Source organism: Cotesia glomerata, linkage group LG1 (genome assembly GCF_020080835.1).
Source record: "Cotesia glomerata isolate CgM1 linkage group LG1, MPM_Cglom_v2.3, whole genome shotgun sequence".
NCBI classification, from domain to species: Eukaryota; Metazoa; Arthropoda; class Insecta; order Hymenoptera; family Braconidae; genus Cotesia; species Cotesia glomerata.
Window position 1 is genome coordinate 18,076,566 of NC_058158.1, and position 21,548 is coordinate 18,098,113.

The 21,548-nt window shown below is 33.5% G+C and overlaps 1 protein-coding gene across 1 annotated transcript in view; it reads left to right on the plus strand.

Annotated features, from left to right (window-relative positions):
* Positions 1–12,678, plus strand: part of LOC123263035 — a 50,004-nt gene extending 37,326 nt beyond the window's left edge. The window contains exon 2 of the transcript XR_006509080.1: positions 12,337–12,678. The gene's annotated coding sequence lies outside the window, so the exon portion shown is untranslated. The remainder of the gene's footprint in view (positions 1–12,336) is intronic.
* The last annotated feature ends 8,870 nt before the right edge of the window (positions 12,679–21,548 follow it).

Consider the following 21,548-nt stretch of genomic DNA (forward strand, 5'->3'; position numbering starts at 1 on the left):
TCGAAAAACTCGAGAAAATTGCAATAAATCATGAACAATTAAAATTTTTGAAATAAAAATTTTTTTGGGCTCAGATTAAGTATGATTATTATGTATTTTGTTTGACTGAATTTGAATCTGTAGTTTTCTTGCCTCGTTAACGTTTTAAAATTAAAAAAAATCGCAAAGAAAAAAAAAATCGGGAAAATTGCAGTTACAAATATGAAAAAAAAAAAAAAAAATATAAAACATGATTAAATACTTTTCTTGTGTTTTTTCACGCATAAAATACAAGTTAAGAATCGGAAAGCATAAATAATTGTATATATCTATAAAAAATGATATATCTAAATTGTATATTTATATCTATACAAAATGACGTATAACTAGAATAAAGAGAACGGTTTTCTCGAATTTCAAACTCTTCTTCGTTGATATCGAACCTTTTAGTTCTCAAACGATCTATGTAATGGATTTTTTTTCTGTTTGTTATGATCTCTTGGTGTATCTCTTTTAAGTTTCCGGCAAAAATCTGCCATCGTATTAATATTCCAATTTCCTTGATACTTTGTCTCTATTTCACTTGTGTAATTCTTCTACTAACGTCCCGTAGTTTCTGCATTTATTTCCTTACAAGTTTTGAGACACATTTTTTAAACTTTCCCAAGCTGCTCTCTCTATCATGTTTATTTTCCCTATAAAATTTGCATCCCGAAATAGATTTCTAATTTCGGGTCCATTATAAATTTCTTCTTTTAATTTTGCATCACTTATTGCAGAAAATTTTTCATTCAAGTATTGGAAACAATAGTAGTTCACATAGTGTTGGATAACATAAAGCATTCTGAACATCAATGGAGAAGTTTCTTTTAGGTCAAAAATCGAGATTAAAAAAATATCTCTGCTATCTATGCTTGTGGATAGAAGAATTAGTGACAAATTACGAAAATTTAGGTTGCTTTATGAACCTCAAACTACACTTCATGGATCCTCACAGTGACTACTTTCCTGAAAATCTTGGAATGTACAGTGAAGATCAGGCAGAAGGATTCCATCAAGATCTAAGTGAAATAGAGAGACTAGGTATCAAGAAAATTAGAATATTCAAACGATGGCTGATTATTGCTGGACACTTATAAGGAATACACCAAGAGATAATGACAAACGGAAAAAAAAATCCGCTAGGTAGATTTTTTGAGAACAAAAGGGTTTGATACCAACGAAGAAGAGTTTGAAATTCGAGAAAGTCGTTCTCTTTATTCTAGTTATACGTAATTTCTTATAGATATTACAATTTTTTATGTTTTCAGATTTTTAACTTTTATTTTATGCGTGAAAAAACACAAGAAAAGTATTTAATCATGTTTTATAATTTTTTTTTTTTTTAATATTCAAAACTTCAATTTTCCCGATTTTTTGGGTTTCTTGAGAATTTTTTTAATTTCAAAATGTTAACGGGGCAAGAAAACTTCAGATTCAAATTCAGCGAAACAAAATACATGGAAATCATACTCAATCTGAATCCAAAAAAATTTTTATCTTGAAAACTTCAATTTTTCATGATTTACTTGTAAATATAGGAACGGCCTATTGTTTGTTCAAAAGAGGCCACAGAGTTATGAAAACAAAAATTTTTAAAAATGCCAAATTTGTCAAATTTTGAATCTTTGAAAATCGTTAAAAATGACGATCGAAGTTAGAATTTTAGCTCAATTTTTTTTGTATAATACATTGTACTCATCTTAAGAGATTCTGGAATTTTCAGATGGGTGTTTTTTTCTTAAAAATGTCAATTTTTGAATTTAAAAAAAAAATTTTTTTTCGTTTTTTGACACTTTAAATAAGGTTAAGTTATGTAGATACAAAATATTATAATTTTGAGGATTAAAAATTGAATGCATCACGTGGAAATATTGAATAATAAATTAATTTCAACTTTTATTTTAATTTTTAATGCGTTAAGGATAACTTTGAGATCATGTCCTAAAATTTAAAAAATTTGAAATTAATTTATTATTCAATATTTCCAGGTGATGCATTAAATTTTTAATCCCAAAAATTACAATACTATGTATCTTCAAAATTTTAACTTATTCGAAAGTTTTAATAAACAAAAAAAAATTTTTTGTTGAAATTCAAAAATTGATATTTTTAAAAAAAAACAGCCTTATGAAAATTTCAGGATCTTTTAAGATCAGTACAAGGTATTAATAAAAAAAAATTGAGCCAAAATTTTAACTTCGATCGTCAGTTTTGACGATTTTCAAAAATTCAAAATTTGACAAATTTTGCATTTTTAAAAATTTTTTTCCAAAATATTTCTTTTTTCAATTATCCTAAGTGACTCCTATTAAACAGACAGAAGGCCGTTCCTATATCTACAATAGCGTTCGAGATAATACAAAATCAAAATTAAAAAACTGAAAAAATTGCGAAATTTTGAATTTGCATATCTTTCAAAAAAAATTTTTGTATTGTTTATTCTTTGGCAGAACTTCGTTTTATGATAAACGAAAACTTCTGACTAAAATTTGTCCGAATCGAAAGAGATCGATTCCAACTATTTGTCAATTTGACTTGGAATGACCCAATTGCCAATCACATGGAAAGACAATTGCACGAAAAATTGCAATAAAAACATCGTAATTTTTAGTATAGGACATTGTAGTGCCGGAACAAAATTCAAACATTATAATTTATACGATGCAACATCGTCAATTTCTATCACTCAAATTAAAAAGAAGTTTAGGTCACCGAAAAAATAATTCTGTTTCACCGAAGAATCGAACCCGGTGTTCTCCGTGCCACAAGCCCAAGGCTTATCCCCTGACGCTATCGGAAGGAACATCTAAACTTTCTGTTCAGTCAGATAATAAGACCCTTAGTATAGTCGTTGGTTACCTTTCGCTGGTGGTGTCGCAAACTACTGGACTCTGTCTCTCTTTTATTGAAACATATAGTATGTTTTTTTAAAATAGTATGCATCCTTATTCACTTGCTCTTACGGAAAATAAATTTACTAAATAACATCGTAATTCTCAATAATTCAAATTGTATTCTGTTGACGGCAGCATCGTAAAAATTAAGATACTGAAAGTCTAGTCCTGGATTAAGATGTTATTATTGTAATTTTTCATTCTTTTTCCGTGTACTTCATTAAATTTTGAAATTTAGTCATTTATAAATGATCGTAACTAGTCTTCTTGTAGCGATAATCATACTTTATCATAGAGTTTTGTTAAGCTTAAAGACTCTACTTTAAAAATATAAAATCGTTTTTTGTATAAAATTACGTAAATTATGTGTAAATTCAATTTTAAACAAAAAAGAATTTTTCCCGTATTAATTAAATGGGAAACAAAAATAAAAATAGCGATCTCTTAGAGTTGAGCTATAGTGCTCATCTTTGGTGGGGATTTTTTTCGTATCGAATAGGAACATGATAAGGGTACAAGTTAAAAAAAAATTAGGAAAATGTTTGACCCTGAAGTCCATCCTTGAAACTTTCCGCTAATTCCATACCTGGGCGCTTAAAATTGCATTTTCGACGTTTTTGAGCTCTTCGAGCTCCAAAATACAATTTATATGTTATTTTGAGCTTTTTGAGCTCAGAAAGATAACTTTTCTATGCTTTCAAGCTCTTCAAGCTCAAAAGTTTGATAGATGGTTGATAAAACACTTTTTTTTGAGTTTTAAAACCATAATAACTTTTGAATGAATGAACCGATTTCCACGCAGTTGGCAGCATTCAACGCAGTTTTTTAAGCCTTATAAAAAATCTTTAAGTTTAAATTGATCAAACTCGAAACTTCGAAGTAATTCCGAAAAAACACATTTTTGGGTTTTCTTTCCTGCACGATATCACTCGAACGAATAAACCGATTTCGACCGGATTAGCGGCGAGCAACGAGGTTTTTTAAGGTCAAGAGCTGATTAGTTTTAAGAGTTAATCGATTGAGCCGTTTGAAAGTTATCCCAAAAAAACCACTTTTGAAAAAAATTTTTTTTACAGTTTTTTTTAGATTTTTTGGAAACTATGGGTCCGAATGAATCCAAATTATATCAAAATCAAAGTTTCGACAAGCCCTTTCGAATGGCACCAACCGCGATCGAATCTGTCTAGCCATTCAAAAGATATGGAGGTTTACATACTCACACACACACACACACACACACACACACACACACACACACACACACACACACACACACACACACACACACACACACACACACACACACACACACACACACACACACACACACACACACACACACACACACACATACAGAGGTACTCAAACTGCTTACAGAGGTACTCAAACTTCTTCGGTACGATTGCCAGCAGCAATAGTGCAGAAGATACTCGGAAAGACAGGCAAAATAAGAATTGGCTGGGTAAATTGCCGTGTCAGAGCAATTAAGACACCACTACGATGCTATAAGTGCTGGCACTTTGGGCACACTACTGCCCAATGTAAAAGCGAAGTCGACCGATTTGGGCTTTGCATCAAATGTGGGCAAACAGGTCATCAAGCTGCTCAATGCCCAAATAAAGTGAAATGTGCGTTATGTGCGGAAAAATCTGGCTCTCAGGACGCTGCTCACCGGTCTGGTTCTGGCCGATGTCCAGTCTTCCAAGAAGCACTCCAGAAGCTGACAAATAAACGAACATGAGGATACTGCAGCTGAACATCAATCACTGCGAAGCTGCGCATGACCTGCTTATGCAGACAGTACGGGAATTAAAGCTCGACGTTGTGCTTTTATCGGAGCCATATAAACATTTAGCTGGACAACCTTGGGAGACGGATATCACCACGAAAGCTGCGATCTGGGCTTGTGGTAAGCTCCCTTTCCAGAGTGTAGCTACCAATGGCAGCGCTGGCTTTGTAGCAGCATCAGTAGATGGCATCCGTTTTTACAGCTGCCACCTACCACCTAGCCTCTCAATTGCTGAGTTTACTGACTTCTTCACAGGGCTCTGTTCTTGGTACACTTCTGTAGAATATCATGTATGACGGGCTCCTGAGAGTGAAGCTTCCAAGATGTGTCAAACTGGTAGCGTATGCGGATGATGTTGCCGCAGTGATCGTCGCCAAACACCTCGACGAGATTCAACATCTGTTTGACATCACTTTTGAGAAAATCAACCAGTGGATGGATACAGTGAACCAACAACTGGCCAAGCAGAAGACCGAAGCAGTGCTTATTACCAGCCAAAAAGAAGTTGAAACAATTAAGATAAAAGTCGGTGACCGAGAAATCACATCACAACCTCATATACGATATCTGGGAGTGATGCTTGATGCCCGACTCAACTTCAAGCAGCAAGTGGAACACGTCTGTACGAAAGCGTCAGTAGTGAGAGCTAGTCTCGCACGATTGATGCCGGACTTCGGAGGCCCAAAGCAGAGCAGGAGGCTACTATTGTCATCAGTAGTCACATCGGTGCTCACCTACGGAATATCAATTTGGGCTGACGCACTAGAGGTGCAAGATTCATGGAGAAAAGTTCGACCAATATATCGTATGAGTGCCCTACGAGTTGCAAGCGCCTTTCGAACAATATCAGAGGAAGCAGTGTGTGTCATTTCTGGAACTTTGCCGCTCAGAGTCCTAGCTGAGGAAAGACGGAACCTTTACCAACGAAAGAGGACAACCACACAAAGTGCCGAGGAACTCAGTGCTGAAGAACGGCAGAACAGCATCGCACAATGGCAATCGCAGTGGGACGCCACGACAACAGGGAGATGGACACATCGTCTCATACCGAAGATCGACGTTTGGCTAAACCGAAGTCATGGCGAGGTCAATTACTATCTGACGCAGTTGTTGTGAGGACATGGATGTTTTCGGACGTATCTTCACCGCTTCAAGCATGATGATTCACCGGAGTGCCCGTCCTGCCCAGGAATCAATGAAGACGCGGAGCACGTTTTCTTTGAGTGCCCACGATTTTACCCACAGCGAGATGAGCTGGAGATGATCTTAAAGAAGAAAATCCAACTAGAGACAATAGTAGAAGCAATGTTGTCATCAAGAGCCTCCTGGAACGCCATCAGCACATTTGCAACAGAAGTCCTTATAGACTTGCGTTCCATCGAAAGAAGAAGAACAAATGACAACAACTATAAGAAAGGTAAAATAACACCTTAGCTATCAGAAGCAAGAGCAGTAGCTAGATCCTTCCCTCACGAAGTAATGCCTAACGGCGGTTTCCATGAGGGATTAGAGGAAAGAGGAAAAGGGGTTTAGGGTTTAGTGGGTAGGAGCGCTAGCGTCGAGTTTTAGTATGACACTGCGTCGAGTCGCCACATATCCAGGCCAAACAACTATGCCTAGAATCCGTAAAAAAGGATTCCCCCCCCTTAAAACAAAAAAAAAAAACAAAAACACACAAGCACACACACACACACACGCACACACACACGCACACACACACACAAACATACATACATAAAGACATAGTGACACACTCGCTGGGATAGTCAGGAAAGCTTCCTATGACCTTCAAACGTTGCGATCTGATGAAAACTCGATTTTTGTAAAACGGGGTAAAACCAATAGCTTCCCGACTTTTGAAAATCTGAGATTTTCTTAGCGGGAAGTTAAAAAATTAAAAAGTTTGTTCGAAGTACCAAAATATATATATATATATATATATATATATATATATATATATATATATATATATATATATATATATATATTTCCGATAAAATAGTTAAAAATAATTAGTAAAACGGTTCACCCTAAAGGCCATCCCTGCAACTTCCTACTAATTCCATACTTGGGCGCTTAAAATTGTACTTATGACGTTTTTGAGATTTTTGAGCTCAAAATATAATTTATGTGATATTTTTAGCTTGCTGAGCTCAAAGAGATAGTATTTCTATGCATTTGAGCTCTTCGAGCTCAAAAGTCTGATAGAACTTTCATAGAACACTACTTTTGGAATTTTCAAACCGCAATAACTTTTGAATGGATCAACCGATTTTTACGCAGTTGGCGGCACTTGACGCTTTATTAGCTTTATAAAGAATTTTTAGGTTTTTATTGATCAAACCATAAATTTCGGAGTAATTTCGAAAAAACACTTTCTTCGGTTTTCTATCGTTCACGATATCTCTCGAACGAATTAACCGATTATGACCAGCTTGGAAACGATCGACGAGGTTTTTTTACTGTCTAGAGCTGATTAGTTTTTGAAATCGATCGGTGGAGACTTTAAAAGTTATCCAAAAAAAACCACATTTGAAAAATTTTTTTTCTTAGTTTTTTTAGGATTTCTCAAAAACTACTGATCCGAATCGGTTCAAATTATACGTAAAATGTAAGTTTGGCCAAGCTCTTTTGAATGGCATCAACTGCGATAAAATCGGATGAGCCGTTCGAAAGTTATAAGTGGTTCACTTACGTTCCTATGTAGCGGTTCACATAGCTTCCTATGATCTCCAAACGTCAAGATCTGATGAAAACTCGATTTTTGCTAAACGGGGTGAAAACAATAACTTTCCGATTTTTGAAAATCTTCGATTTTCTTAGCGGGAAGTTAAAAATGGCAATGACTCTTATTTCAAGTTGATGAAATTTACCGGTATGTTTGATTATTAGTAAGAGTTATTGTTCTGGATTGGTATTGTTCTCATTTTATTATAAAAAAATATGAGCCGTCACGGGACGCCAGGCAGATGTGAAACATCGACATTATTTTGTAAAAGTAATATGCAGAAAAGAACAGATTGTAATTGGAACTAAATATTTCATAATGATGAAATAAAATATTTCGATTTTTTTTCCAGATAACTATGACTATTTATTGAATAAACATTTATTTTCATTAAATACAAAAATTTACGAATTTATTTTAAATCGTGACTACTTAATTCGTTTAATTAGTGACTTCGGTAATAGTTACATTCGATGTTGCCTCTGAGGACGGTATTACTGTGACAATTGGTCGATGGTAACTGAAGTATGTTACAAAAGTATTGGACATAACATTATCAAGATATCTAATAAATACAGCATCTATTGTTGTTCCGTATCTGGTGGTAGGTTCTCTTGGATTGTTATTAATTTGCAATTGAAATTTTTCTTGGAGAAACGTCATTAATCGCGTTGATTCATCTTTTGAAAAATTCACATTGAAATCCCCAGCTAAAATCAATGGTAGTTTGTCTTTATTGGTTTTGAAAGTTATTGAACCTCTGTGACTGTACGGAAATAATCTCTCGTGTAAAAATGAAATGATGTTATTTATTTTTTTATTAGGAGAAATGTACACAACAATCATCATCAATTCACTTCCATCTTCTAGCTTAACGTGTGAAGCACATCTATCGCCAATAGATGTTTGGGAGACATGAACTTCTGTAGCACTTTGGATTACTAAATCCATGTTGAATGTAGTAATATGTGAAGTATTGTTGTTTTTATAAATGGCAACTCGAGCGGCTCTAACATTTTGTCTCTTAAATTTAGCTATACAATGAAAATTAGGTAAGTCACCTGATTCATCTGCAGGAAGCCATGTTTCAGTTAGTAATAAAAAGTTACTCCTTTGACAAATAGAATCTTGTAAATCAGTAGTATGTTTTCTGAGACTTTGGCAGTTTAAAGTATGAATGGTTAATTTATTTCTGGAATTTACAAATTCAGTGATCAGTCTTTGCAATATAGTAAGATTGTTTAGAGATAATCCTTTAAATTCTTGCTGTAAACTTGAAACTGATCGATCTACTCTTCTTCCATGATAAAATCTCAATTTATCCTGACTGTTACATATAAACAACCCTTCAAGACTTGTTACTCGTGTCAAAGCTACGTAAAGTAAAGAAATAGACTGACTTTTACTATACTCATAGACCACCTCGTCATATGTACCTCTTTGAGACTGATGAATAGTCATAGCACATCCTGATATCAATGGTAAATGATTTCTTTTTCCCACAATGGTTTTATTATTATTGAGTGGTATACTTGAAGTTTGACGTACGATAGGGACTGCACGTCTATCGATATTATGTTTCGCAAGAAAGGCAGCGGCTTTTCTTCTAGCCACCATACCAGTGTTTTTATCTGGAAAAACGAGCCATATGCGAGTTACTTGATTTTCATCATTTTGTTCTATATGAACCAGCTTTCCAACGGTGCCGTTAGCTAAATCGGCTACCACGTCTCTGTTAGTTGTAATAATATAAGGTTTTCCAATAACAAAAATGATTCCGTATGGCAAACCTCCAGTATAAATCACTGACAACTTGTGTAATTTTTGTCTCATGTTTGCTTCTTGCTCATGATTAGTACAACCAGAAATAATGTCCATTGCAATTGAATCTATTTTAATTTCAGTTTGTAAAGCTAGTACATTATATGCGTTAACTGATGCGTTATCATGAAATAATCGTACACCACTTGGACACAGGCGCAAGGCTTCTTCCTTCGTAAAAAATCTAGACTCGATAACAGCTAATTCATCATCATTTAAAATAATACCACTGCCAATTTTTGTCAGAATAGAAGCAAATATTTTGTTATCTTGACGTATTATTTGAGTTATTTCGTAGAATTTCAATCCTCGCCAAAGTAAGGGTCCAATCATCCGTTGTTTAGACTGCTTATAGATTGGAGTTGCACGGACTGGAGGTAATTGTCGCGAATCTCCAATAAACATAATGTCTAGACCACCAAAATTTTCATCAAAATTTCCGGTTATTTGCTTTAGTCTTGCGTCTCTTTGGTTCAAGAGCTCGGCACTAATCATACTGATTTCGTCAATTATTAAAACTTTGACATATTTAAATAAGCATCGATATTGTTGTGCTGTTTCTATTGACAACGGCATTAGTTTTGACAATGATATTTTCAATGCAGTATGAACAGTAGTTCAGTTAATAGCTACTGCAGCTTTACCAGTCGAAGCACACGTAATGTATAAATTGCAGAACCCATCATTATCAGAAAATCTGTTATATACTTCCATTATCAATTTTATTACAAAGGTTTTTGCACATCTAGCTGGTCCAGTAAAAAATAATTGTTAAGGTGATCTCTCTGCAGATAAATTGTGATGAATGACGTGTAGCAGCAAATCTTTCTGTTTTTCATTAGCGCTTCTCATGAGTTCGCAAAAACGATCATTACTCATGATATTTTCTCTTCTTTTGGCTATTGCTCCCAAGTTTTTAAGCGTAGCTATAGGTAAATCTATTCTCTAATATACGTAATTCATTCTCTAAGCAATTGTTTTAATGTATTAATTCCAATAAGAATGAAATTAAAATTAATAATTAATTTAAAAACATTATATGCAATGAAGTTTATGTGAATTTTAATCTACCAAGAGAGTAGATTTTACATTTACTGGCGCTCAAAACACACCAAATATACGCGTGCTTAATGCACAGATAATTGCATACTTTAATTATAAAAATATAATTAACTTACTGATGACTTGATAGTGTGTCATAGTGTGATTTTGCTTTTTTTGCAAGAGGCTGATCACTTTCACTCTCTAAATTATCACGGTCAGACATTTTATTATCAAAAAAATAATTTGTTTTCAAGTAAAACACATGTTATATGTACTGTAGTAAACAACACTGTGTACACTACGGAGTATACACTATAGGTATCCGAGCTCAGTGTAGCGAGAGAGATAGAGTAGTGTAGAGAGAGAGAGTCACCACACCGTACAAACTACTGCATATAGACTGTATATATATATACCATCATATAGCGTGGCGACGCGTCGCCACGGCATGCGTCGCTACGCCAGAATTCGGTTTTACGTGCGGCTATAGATGTTTCACATAAAAAAAAAATCCTACTGAGTAAGGTCCCTCCTTTTCCATTTTTCTTTATTTCCCCAGTCCCTAAATTTGTCTATAATGACAAATTTAGCTATGAATTATTGCTTTTTACCGTAAGATGGACGGTGGAGTTTATTATTCGGTAGGTCTTATTAGGTGACTGAATGGTAGTTACGAATAGTGTCTAGGATAGCTTACCTGGTAGAGTTACGCGCCTTTTGCACGTAACTTATTAATCCAGGTTCGCGTCTCGTTCTGGGCTGTCCGAATTATTTTTTCAGTTACTGGAAATCAGAAAAATCCTACTTAGTAAGGTCCCCCCTTTCCTTTATCCTTTATTTCCCCAGTAACCAAAATTGTCTTTAATGACAAATTTAGCCATGAATTACGGTAGATTGTTATTATTTTTTTATCCTTACTGTTGAAATTTAGAAATCAAATCATTCAAAAATTAAAAAAAAAATGTATTTATTCTATTTAATGGCCATCGATACTGGTTGGGATGCTAGTTTATAGTAAAAATTTAAAGTCATAAAGCAATTCTCTTCGAATTCAATGAATAATGCTTAAGTGAGTTCTGAGGCATTTAATCTCTACCTTTGGTGTACAATACCTTATTTACTTGCAAATTTTTTCAGAAAAATCACTTATAAATCTGCAAATTTTATAAGCCTATAAATTTTATGTAGCTTCTCTACACAATGCATTCCTCAACAAATCTGTCGTTTTGAAAATTGTTTAATTTGTTGCATTTTTTTCAATTACCTGTTGGTTTTTAAGGTTTACAAAATAATTTCTTGTTTGTTCGAGAACCATCGTAAATACTAATTTTTGCCACTTTATGTTGAATTTTTAGACATTATAAATCAAATTCTGCATGTTCTCAATATCTAGAAGTGCAAAGAACCAATAATTAGTGATAGTACGAAAACAGCATTAAACGAACTTTTGGTATATTAACGTTTGCTGCATTAGATTGACATACGATGTCTTGGTGTCACGTTAAATGATCCCTAGAATTTAATACGGCGACAACTAATACCTGTAATTTGATCCCAGCGTTAATTGATTCCACCGACAAATGATCCCGCCGACATATGATTCCAAGGTTTAGCAGGGTCCAGGGCGAAGCCCCAGTGGGGGTTGGGGGGCAAAGCCCCCCATTCACAAAAGTTATCGAGGTTCGTGGCGAAGCCTCAGAGGGGTCCGGGGTGGAGCCGCGGTGATGATTGAGTGGCGAAGCCCCCCATTTGGAAAGAAATGAATTATTATTCTATTCTACATCTAGTACAACTACACTCAGCATCCTTGATAAAAGGACACAACATGGTGGGTGGGATCAGTTGTCGATGAGATCAGTTGTCAGTGGGATCAGTTCTCAGTTGGATCACTTGACGTAGGGACAGTTGTCGTGGTATTTAAGTACGGGGATCAATTATCATGGAACCGATGTCTTTAATTTCACAAGAAATTATAAATAATTACTTAAAAAATAACTATTGTTATTAAACTAACTAATTATTTCAATTATGTTCAACAGAGACAACCTCACGGAAGCTTGCAGGGTGATTAAAGGAACGGAAGTGCCCTAACCGTCATTTCCAAATTTGGGAAGAATTGAAGAGAGAAAACGATGATTATAAGCCGATGATTATAAGTTCAACAACCACAAGCATCATTATCTTAGAAATAGACTATTATTATTCACTACATTATTGATAGTTATACTTCAATAAATAAATTTTTGACTATTTTGCTCATACTTATATTCTAGTTCAATAAACATATGAAGTGATGGATACTGATTTTAAATAGATTACAGTGGTCATAATTATGTATAATTCTGTATGTGAATATGTACTTGGATGTGCCAAAAATCAAATACTTTTTTTTCTTTTAGTTGTAGAAAACTCATCAAAAAGTTCAGCTGGATTAATGCTTTCAATATAATTTTTTTTTTCTAGAGCGTTTGCTTTTTATCTACTTTTGATAATTAAATATGATACAAGTAGTTCTGACCGAAATTTGTATGTAGCAATTTTTTTCAAAGAATACTCACGTAATTAGGCAAAAAAAAAGATTCACAGTAGTAAAACAAGGGGGACCCTGGAACCATGACAGGGATCTGCATTGCCGACATGAGATTGTGATAGATTACACCGGCACACAAAAAAAAAAAAGTTGTCTGTACTTGGGACGCGCCACATATATTCCCATGTAATTTGACCCGCTGAACCCGAATTTGAGGTCCGTTTGGCCCCTACACCCTAGGATTTTGAGAAAACTGTAAAAAACCGAAAAAAAACGGGAAAATTGGGGGTTTTGGTGATTGAAAAATTTTTTTAGATTCTAACTATGCATGATTTTCATGTATTTCGATCTGCTTTATACTTATCTGAAGTGTACTCAGACCAGCAGCCATTAAAAGTCTAAGTAAATCCCGAAAACCCATGAAAATTGCGAAAAAAACAAAAATTCCCAATATTGTGATAAAAAAAAAATGTATTGAGCTAAATATATGATGATTTTCATGTAGGTTTATCGACGACATATAAATCTCCAACTTTTATAACTCAGACGTCTCGAAAACATCAAACAAATGTGCAAAAAACCCCGAAAATTGGAAAAAAATCAAATGTAATATAATAAAAATCGAGTTATTATTCAAAATAAATAAAAAAAATCATATCATTCGATCTGTGGTGCATAAAAAAAAGTATTTCGTCCTAAGACTTAAAAAATTAATTTTTCGGAAAATATCATCAAAACCCTTTGGATTTGAATTTTAATTCGTTCTCCGCTTATATCTCACCCTTTTATCTTCAAACGTCCTGCATAAAGGGTTTCTCTTTCGTTTCCTCTCTTCTTCGGGTAAATCTCTCTTCAGAGTCCAACAATGATCTGCCATCATATTTACATCCCACGTTCCTTGATATCGTTTTTCCATCACACTAATGTCTTGATGGAATCTCTCACCTTGCTCTTCACTAAAATCACCAAGATTTTCAGGAAAGTGTGAAAGATGAGAATGTAAATAGTGCAATTTTGTATTCATTAAGCAACCTAAAGTATTATAGTTGTATAACAACTCGTCAACTAAAGTTGCGTAGTTATCACTTTTCGTATTCCCTAAAAATTGCTGTGATACTTCCTTAAAACTTCCCCAAGCTGCTCTCTCAATCTCGTTCATCTCATATTCAAGATTAGCATCCTGGAATAGAGTCCGAATTTGGGGTCCATCAAAAATTCCTTCTTTTAATTTAGCGTCACTTATAGCTGGAAATTTTTCGCCCAAGTACTTAAAACAGTTTCCATCTTTATCCAGAGCTTTGACAAATTGCTTCATAAGGCCAAGCTTGATATGAAGTGGGGGCAGCAAGTACTTGGAAGGATCAATTAGAGATTGTCGCGTAACATTGTGAGAACCAGGATTCAAATTTGTTCTTGTTGGCCATTCTTTTTGAATGTAATGATTCTTTCGGTCTCGGCTATCCCACAAACATAAGAAGCAGGGGTACTTTGTGAACCCTGATTGTTGGCCTAGCAATATTGTTGCAATTTTCAGATCACCACAAACCTTCCATTGATGTTCTGAATAGTTTATTTTATCTAATACAACCTGTAAATTGTCATAAGTCTCCTTTAGTTTAGTCGAATGAGCTACTGGAATCGGTGCCAATAAGTTTCCATTATGAAGAAGCACAGCTTTAAGACTTCGCCTAGAGGAGTCAATAAAAAGCCTCCATTCTTCGTCTTTGTAAGTGTTTGGCTTCAACTCATCGATCAGTCCTTTTACATCTGAACAGTACACAAATGAATTTTCGCTGTCTTTTGTAAAATACTTCCGGAACTCTTTTTCCCTATCACGATAAAAATAAGCTGTTGTATTTTTAGCTAATAAATTTTTTTCCTTAAAGCTGAGGCTAAATGTTCAGCTTTTACCTTAGATAGTCCTAAGTCTCGTACAAGGTCATTCAATTCAAGTTGATCGAAGACTTCAGGGTCTTTACTTCTAGGAACACCACTCGGGATGTATTCTTCATCCTCAGAATGGATCTCTTCGGGTTCAGGATCGATTTCTTCAAAGTTATCTTCAACTTCCATCTCTTCATGTTCATTCACTGGTTCAGGAGCTGCAGGTTCTTCGACATTCAAAACTTTTTCTGCTGGCACAACTGATGTTACGTTGGCATATTGAATTTTATGTTTGGTTGTCGAAGAAAAACCTGAAACTTCCGTCGTGCAAAAATAGCAGCTTTTGACTCGTTGGTGCAGACCAAATCACAGGTTTGGAGCATCCCAAGCACTGTTTACTGTTCGTCGGCCCCCAACGAGTAAGCATCGTGTGACACCGATTGCAAAGTGAATGTGGTACCCAAGTTGCTTCCCAGTTCGTAATCTGGATACCGAAGCAGGTTTCGTAGACATTTTTCAATTTGTTTGAAAAAGATCTACGACTTTTCGTTACTTCAAATTCTCCACATATGTAACAGAAGCAATTGGAGTTTTTGTTACATATGTGAGAGACACTTCTTGTCATATTAAACGCTTCAGAAGCCAAGTCACCCACTAATGAAGAGCTGCAGTCACTTGATGACGACGCCTGCGAGCCTGCTTTCTCACTCTGACCAGACGCCGATACTGGGATTCCGGGTCCCTGCATCGTAAAACACTTATTACTTGTGCCTGCCATGACGGCATTCAAGCCGTTAACCCAGGGACTATGCCAGACGGTCCTGTTGCCCGCCGTCACCACGTGGAGGTGCCCTGGTTACAGGCACAAGCATTTAAGCAAGAAATCGATTCTGAGCCCAAAAGTTCCTAGAAGTGAAAACCCTGAAACATCAGCTTAAAAGAAAAAAATTTATTAACTAAAAATAGAACAGCTTATTTTTATCGTGATAGGGAAAAAAAATCTGATAACATTTTTAAAACGGCGAAAATTCATTAGTGGACTGTTCAGATGTAAGAAGTTTGATTGATGAGTTAAAGCCGAACACTTTCAGGACGAGGAGTGAAAGTTTTTCATTGCTTTTGCTAAGCGAAGTCTCAAAGCACCGACTCCAGTAGCTCATTTGACCAAAAATCATTGAAAAGTTTGTGGTGATCTGAAAATTGCTACACTAGTTAAGCCAACAATCTGGTTCACAATATATCCCTTCTTGTATGTTTGTAGGATAGTCACGATCGGAAAATTCCCTACAGTAGAAAAGAACGGCCAACAAGAAAGAATTTGAATCATGGTTCTCACAACGTTATGCGAGAATCTCTCATTAATCCTTACAAGTACTTGCTGCCACCACTTTATATCAAGCTTGACCTTATGAAGCATTTTGTCAAAGCTCTCGATAAAAATGGCAACTGTGTTAAGTACTTGGACGAAAAATTTCCAGCTATAAGTGACAATAAATTGAAAGAAGGAATTTTTATGTACCCCAAATTCGGACTCAATTCCAGGATGCTAATCTTGAGTATGAGATGCACAAGATTGAGAGAGCAGCTTGGGAAGTTTTAAGGAAGTATCTCGAAATTTTTTAGGGAATGTGAATACAAAATTGCACTATTTACAATCTCATCTTTCACACTTTCCTGAAAATCTTGGTAATTTCAGTGAAGAAAGAGAAGAAACATTCCATCAAAACATGAGTGGATGTCAATATGATGGTAGATCATTGTTGGACTCTGAAGAGAGATTTACCCGAAGAAGAGAGGAAACGAAAGAGAAACCCTTTATGCAGGACGTTTGAAGATAAAAGGGTGAGATATAAGCGGAGAACGAATTAAAATTCAAATCCAAAGGGTTTTGATGATATTTTCCGAAAAATTAATTTTTTAAGTCTTAAGACGAAATACTTTTTTTTTATGCATCACAGATCGAATGATATGATTTTTTTATTTATTTTGAATAATAACTCGATTTTTATTATATTACATTTGATTTTTTTCAAATTTTCGTGGTTGTTTGCACATTTGTTTGATGTTTTCGAGACGTCTGAGTTATAAAAGTTGGAGATTTATATGTCGTCGATAAACCTACATGAAAATCATCATATATTTAGCTCAATACATTTTTTTATCACAATATTGGGAATTTTTGTTTTTTTCGCAATTTTCATGGGTTTTTCGGGATTTACTTAGACTTTTAATGGCTGCTGGTCTGAGTACACTTCAGATAAGTATAAAGCAGATCGAAATACATGAAAATCATGCATAGTTAGAATCTAAAAAAATTTTTCAATCACCAAAACCCCCAATTTTCCCGTTTTTTTTCGGTTTTTTACAGTTTTCTCAAAATCCTAGGGTGTAGGGGCCAAACGGACCTCAAATTCGGGTTCAGCGGGTCAAATTACATGGGAATATATGTGGCGCGTCCCAAGTACAGACAACTTTTTTTTTTTTGTGTGCCGGTGTTAGCAATCTTCCTAGACGACTGCATTAATTTCTGCGCTCTTCCATATCAACGAGTAATTTTTGTTGGTTGCACCTCTTTCTTTATTATCGACGTTGGGAGATCGTATATATTAACGGCCATTTTTGGGGTCTGCTCAGCGATGGGTAAGTGGAGTGGTTGAGGTTGAGTGAGGGGTCTTATGTAGTTGTGATCGGAGGAATATAAAAAAGTTGGGCGACTGTTTGGATGCGTGAAAGCGTGAGGAGTTGAGTGGGTGAAATGGGAAATTTCGCTGTTTCTTGTTATGATTGACAGCACATATGTGGAAATTGACATTTATTAATTGATCACCAAATTTTCTTGAAAAATGTGGTTTGTATTGATTAACTGACATATTTAACTTATTTTTTGACATAAAATGTATATTTTTTTCACGAATTTTTATATTTTTTTAATTCATCTTATAGGAATCTTATTATTCAGCAATTTTTATTAATATTACTCCCGTTTTCCACCAATTTCTTGGCGGAGATTTAGCTATAAGACCCAACAATACTCACTGGATATCCACAATTCTAAAAATTTTTTCATCGTGTAAAGTAGTTTAACGGGTGATATTATTGTATATTAATTCTTCAAAGTGTTTGGTATTGAATTTATTATCAAAAAACCACGATTTGTTAGATGTTCTTAGAGACTTGACGGTCTGTCCTAGCACAATTTAACTTGTAGACCCACTCGATGAGCTTATCGAATTACTCAAACATTAGAGAAATAATAAAAAAACTTTCTTAAGTCTCTCAGTTGTGCATATGATGCTATTAAACATTTAGTCTATCCAGACTCTAGAATGAATGCTGACAATAACTCAGAACCTCCAGACTATTTTAAATTGCTCTCTATTTATTCAACTTTAAGCATCTTTATTAATTAATCTCGTGAATTTGCTTAAGTTATTACGATCATTATAAAATAAGCTACACTGGAGAAGCGTTTGACTAAAAAGTGAACGAAATGGAGATTAAATTATTATAATAATTTAAACAACTGGTTTTGAACAAGCTAATGGAAAGTATATAGTAAAAGAACTCTGTGCAATTAATATCTCAAGAAGTGTTTTCAACAATGAAACCAATAAATGCAGATATTTCATGTTTAAACTACCATCCGATAATTTTAACAAGGAAAGAGTAATAAAAGACTTCGATTACAACATCATATCACCTTATAAAAGAAATCATCAGAGATTTAACAATAAATGCACGTATTACATACACGCATGAAACTGAAAAAGCAAGATGGCTTAGTGTGATAATGATAGATGCAACTACACCAATCATATACATTGCAATTATGCGTTTTTACACTATTAACGCAATCAAGTCTTATCAAACTTTTCGCTGTGAAAATCGAAGTCATCATTTGATGACATCAACTTAGGATTGTGCCTATAAAGCTGCTCAACGACTTTAACAATGGATAATTGAATTTTGGAGTACTGAAGCTTTACATGAAAAATCCATTGAAGTTTTCTACAACCTCATATATTTATCCAAGATGCATGCCATGCATATTGCATGTCTGGATAAAAAATTTCTCCTCAGAGTCACTCCAGATCAAATAAGTGATATTTGGAGTGAATTACAAGACCATCTACGAAGAAATAAATTAATTGAAAACTACTAATGCTGCAAGGAGCATATTCTAATAGAAGAAAAACTTGATGAAGTTTTTTATGGTCTCTAGCTTTATCCAATTAGGAAAAATTGTTATGAATTTCGACGAAAAAATTAATTTGTAAAAAAGAAACTTACTTAGAGTAAATAATACTAATGTAAAGTGGAATGATGTAACTAAATAAACATTAAATAATTTTAATTTTTTTTTTTGCCCTCCGGGCGGAAAGTGGCAACTTTCGTCCCGCTGCGCTAAACTAAGTTGCCGCTTTCCGCCTTCGTCGGACAAAAAAATAGTATACACTCCTCGGGAAGTAAATAAGAAAGCCTCAGATCACATGTTTGTTGACCTCGGCTTCGCCTCGGCCAACAATTACATGTGATCTGAGACATTTCTTACTTTACTTCCCTAGGTGTGTAATATACTATTATTGTTGTATTTCGTTTTCATTACATATTTATGTTACTAGGAATAATTTGCGCGCGAGTGATATTAATATTTAAGCAATTTCTTATAATTTTTCTTATGCCTAATGTCTGGTTCTTTTAAAATCTCATATCTTTTTAACAATTTTTTGAATACTATTTTAATGATAAAAAATTTAAAAACGCTTGTGCACGTTTTGTGATATTATAAATTTTTTGATGCAAAAGGAGAAATTAAAAAATTTGTAATGTCAGCTAAATTGTGTAAGTAAAAGTTAAATGTAATAGTCAAGTTGTAAATGTAAAAGTCAAGTTTCATTACGTGACTTAGGGTGCGTTCAACTAAGCGTTAAAAACGACCAAAATACACGTAGCGCGCGATCGTTTTGAGCGCTTAGTGGAACGCACCTTTACTTACCATCACATTTCGGTTACTACCAAATTAGAGGGTGAGTCATATATCGTAACAACTAATAATAATAATATAGTTATGATTATGATCACGTGGGTTCATTTTAATTTTATAAATTGTTATGAATTTTTTTTGTATCTTTTCAATCATGTTGTAATATATTTAAATTAAAATACTAAGTAAGTTATACATGATAACGACCTTACAGCGGTATACAAATACTAATAAGGTATATAGTTACGGCTATATTCCTATAATTTAGTCTTTGTATTTGGAATAAAATTAATTTGTCTTTGACGCTATCGATGAAATTAATTATTAACTAAAAAAAAAAAAAAAAAAAAAAAAAAAAAAAACAAACATTGAATGTAACATCAGCTGTTGTATAGCTGTATTTAGAAAGATATATTCGTTAAAAAGTAGTGTTACTTTTGAGTTTGCTGGGAAGGATACGTTTTTAACTGTCAATGAAAAAATAGTAGAAATTGTAATTTTTACGAAAAATAACGAAATCTGCCTAAAAACAGTTTCACTATAAAATGTGCTGCTAAGTACATGTTCTACTTTTGATGTAAAAGTAAAAAAAAAATTGTTATCTTGATAAAAAATAGTGGAATCTAAAAAAAATTAAATATAGATAAATAAACAAATTTTATTAAAATCAACAAAGAATGAAAAGATTAAAAAAAAAAATTTTGCATGATTGATGTTCATGCATTTTATCTAACTTAGTATATCATGTACACCAAATAAGCATAATTTATTTTTATTCGAGTTTTTTTATGCTCTAACTTTTTGTTGATTTAAAATTTTTCAATTATTTTATTTTCTTTTTTGATATCACTATTTCTAATAAAATATAGTATGTAATGTTAACTTACAACAATAAATGAACAATTAAGTCAAAATTAAAAAGTTTTAATATATAGATAATTATAATTTGCGAAAATGTAAATGATACTTAGCATCTAAAACTTTTATTTTAAATATAAATATGTATTAATTTTCTTCAAGTTTGGTAACATTTAGAAAAGTTTTTTAATTTTCGTTTTCTACTGACATTATACTGTATTTTTTTATTCAATAAGTTCGAAAGAAAAAAACGGATAGCGAGTCCAACTCAGGAGCGTGAGATCCACGGCGCGAGACTTCGCACAATCAAATGTTTGTATATAAAAATCATCATATAAAATTATAATATATAATTATAATAATTAATTATATTAGAACATTTTTATTTATAATATTGTTAATAATTGTATATAATTTTTTTTATACTTAATATTTATTCAGTATTAAAATAGTATATTTTGTAAAGTCGATTTATAGAAACTAATAGGAATAGAAAATTTATAATTCGTAATATCTTCTTGAGATTTTATGGGATAAAATAAATTATGATTTTAATGCAAAGAGATAAATAATTCTATTAAACTTACATAAATACCATTTTTATAATGACTTCGCTTCATTAAAAAAAAAAGTAGTTGAAATTAAATTTAAAAAAAAAACATTTTATCATAGTAATAAAATTTATAAAAAAATTTCTTTATAAACAATGTTTTTAACAATTTTATCTTGCTTTCCACGAGTGAAATACACCTGTAAAGCTGACCAACACCTGACTCGCGAAAAAGCAACGTACAGTTGACCATGATTAAAAATATCTTTCGTGAGATCAACTCCAATTTTTTCAAACGTTTGACCTTGTGCTTTGTTAATAGTCATACAGAACGCTACTTTAATGGGAAATTGTCGTCTTTTGAACGAAAAAGGATATATATTTTCGCAATATAATGTTACTCTATTAATAAATACAATATCTCCAAATTTGTCACCTGATTAAA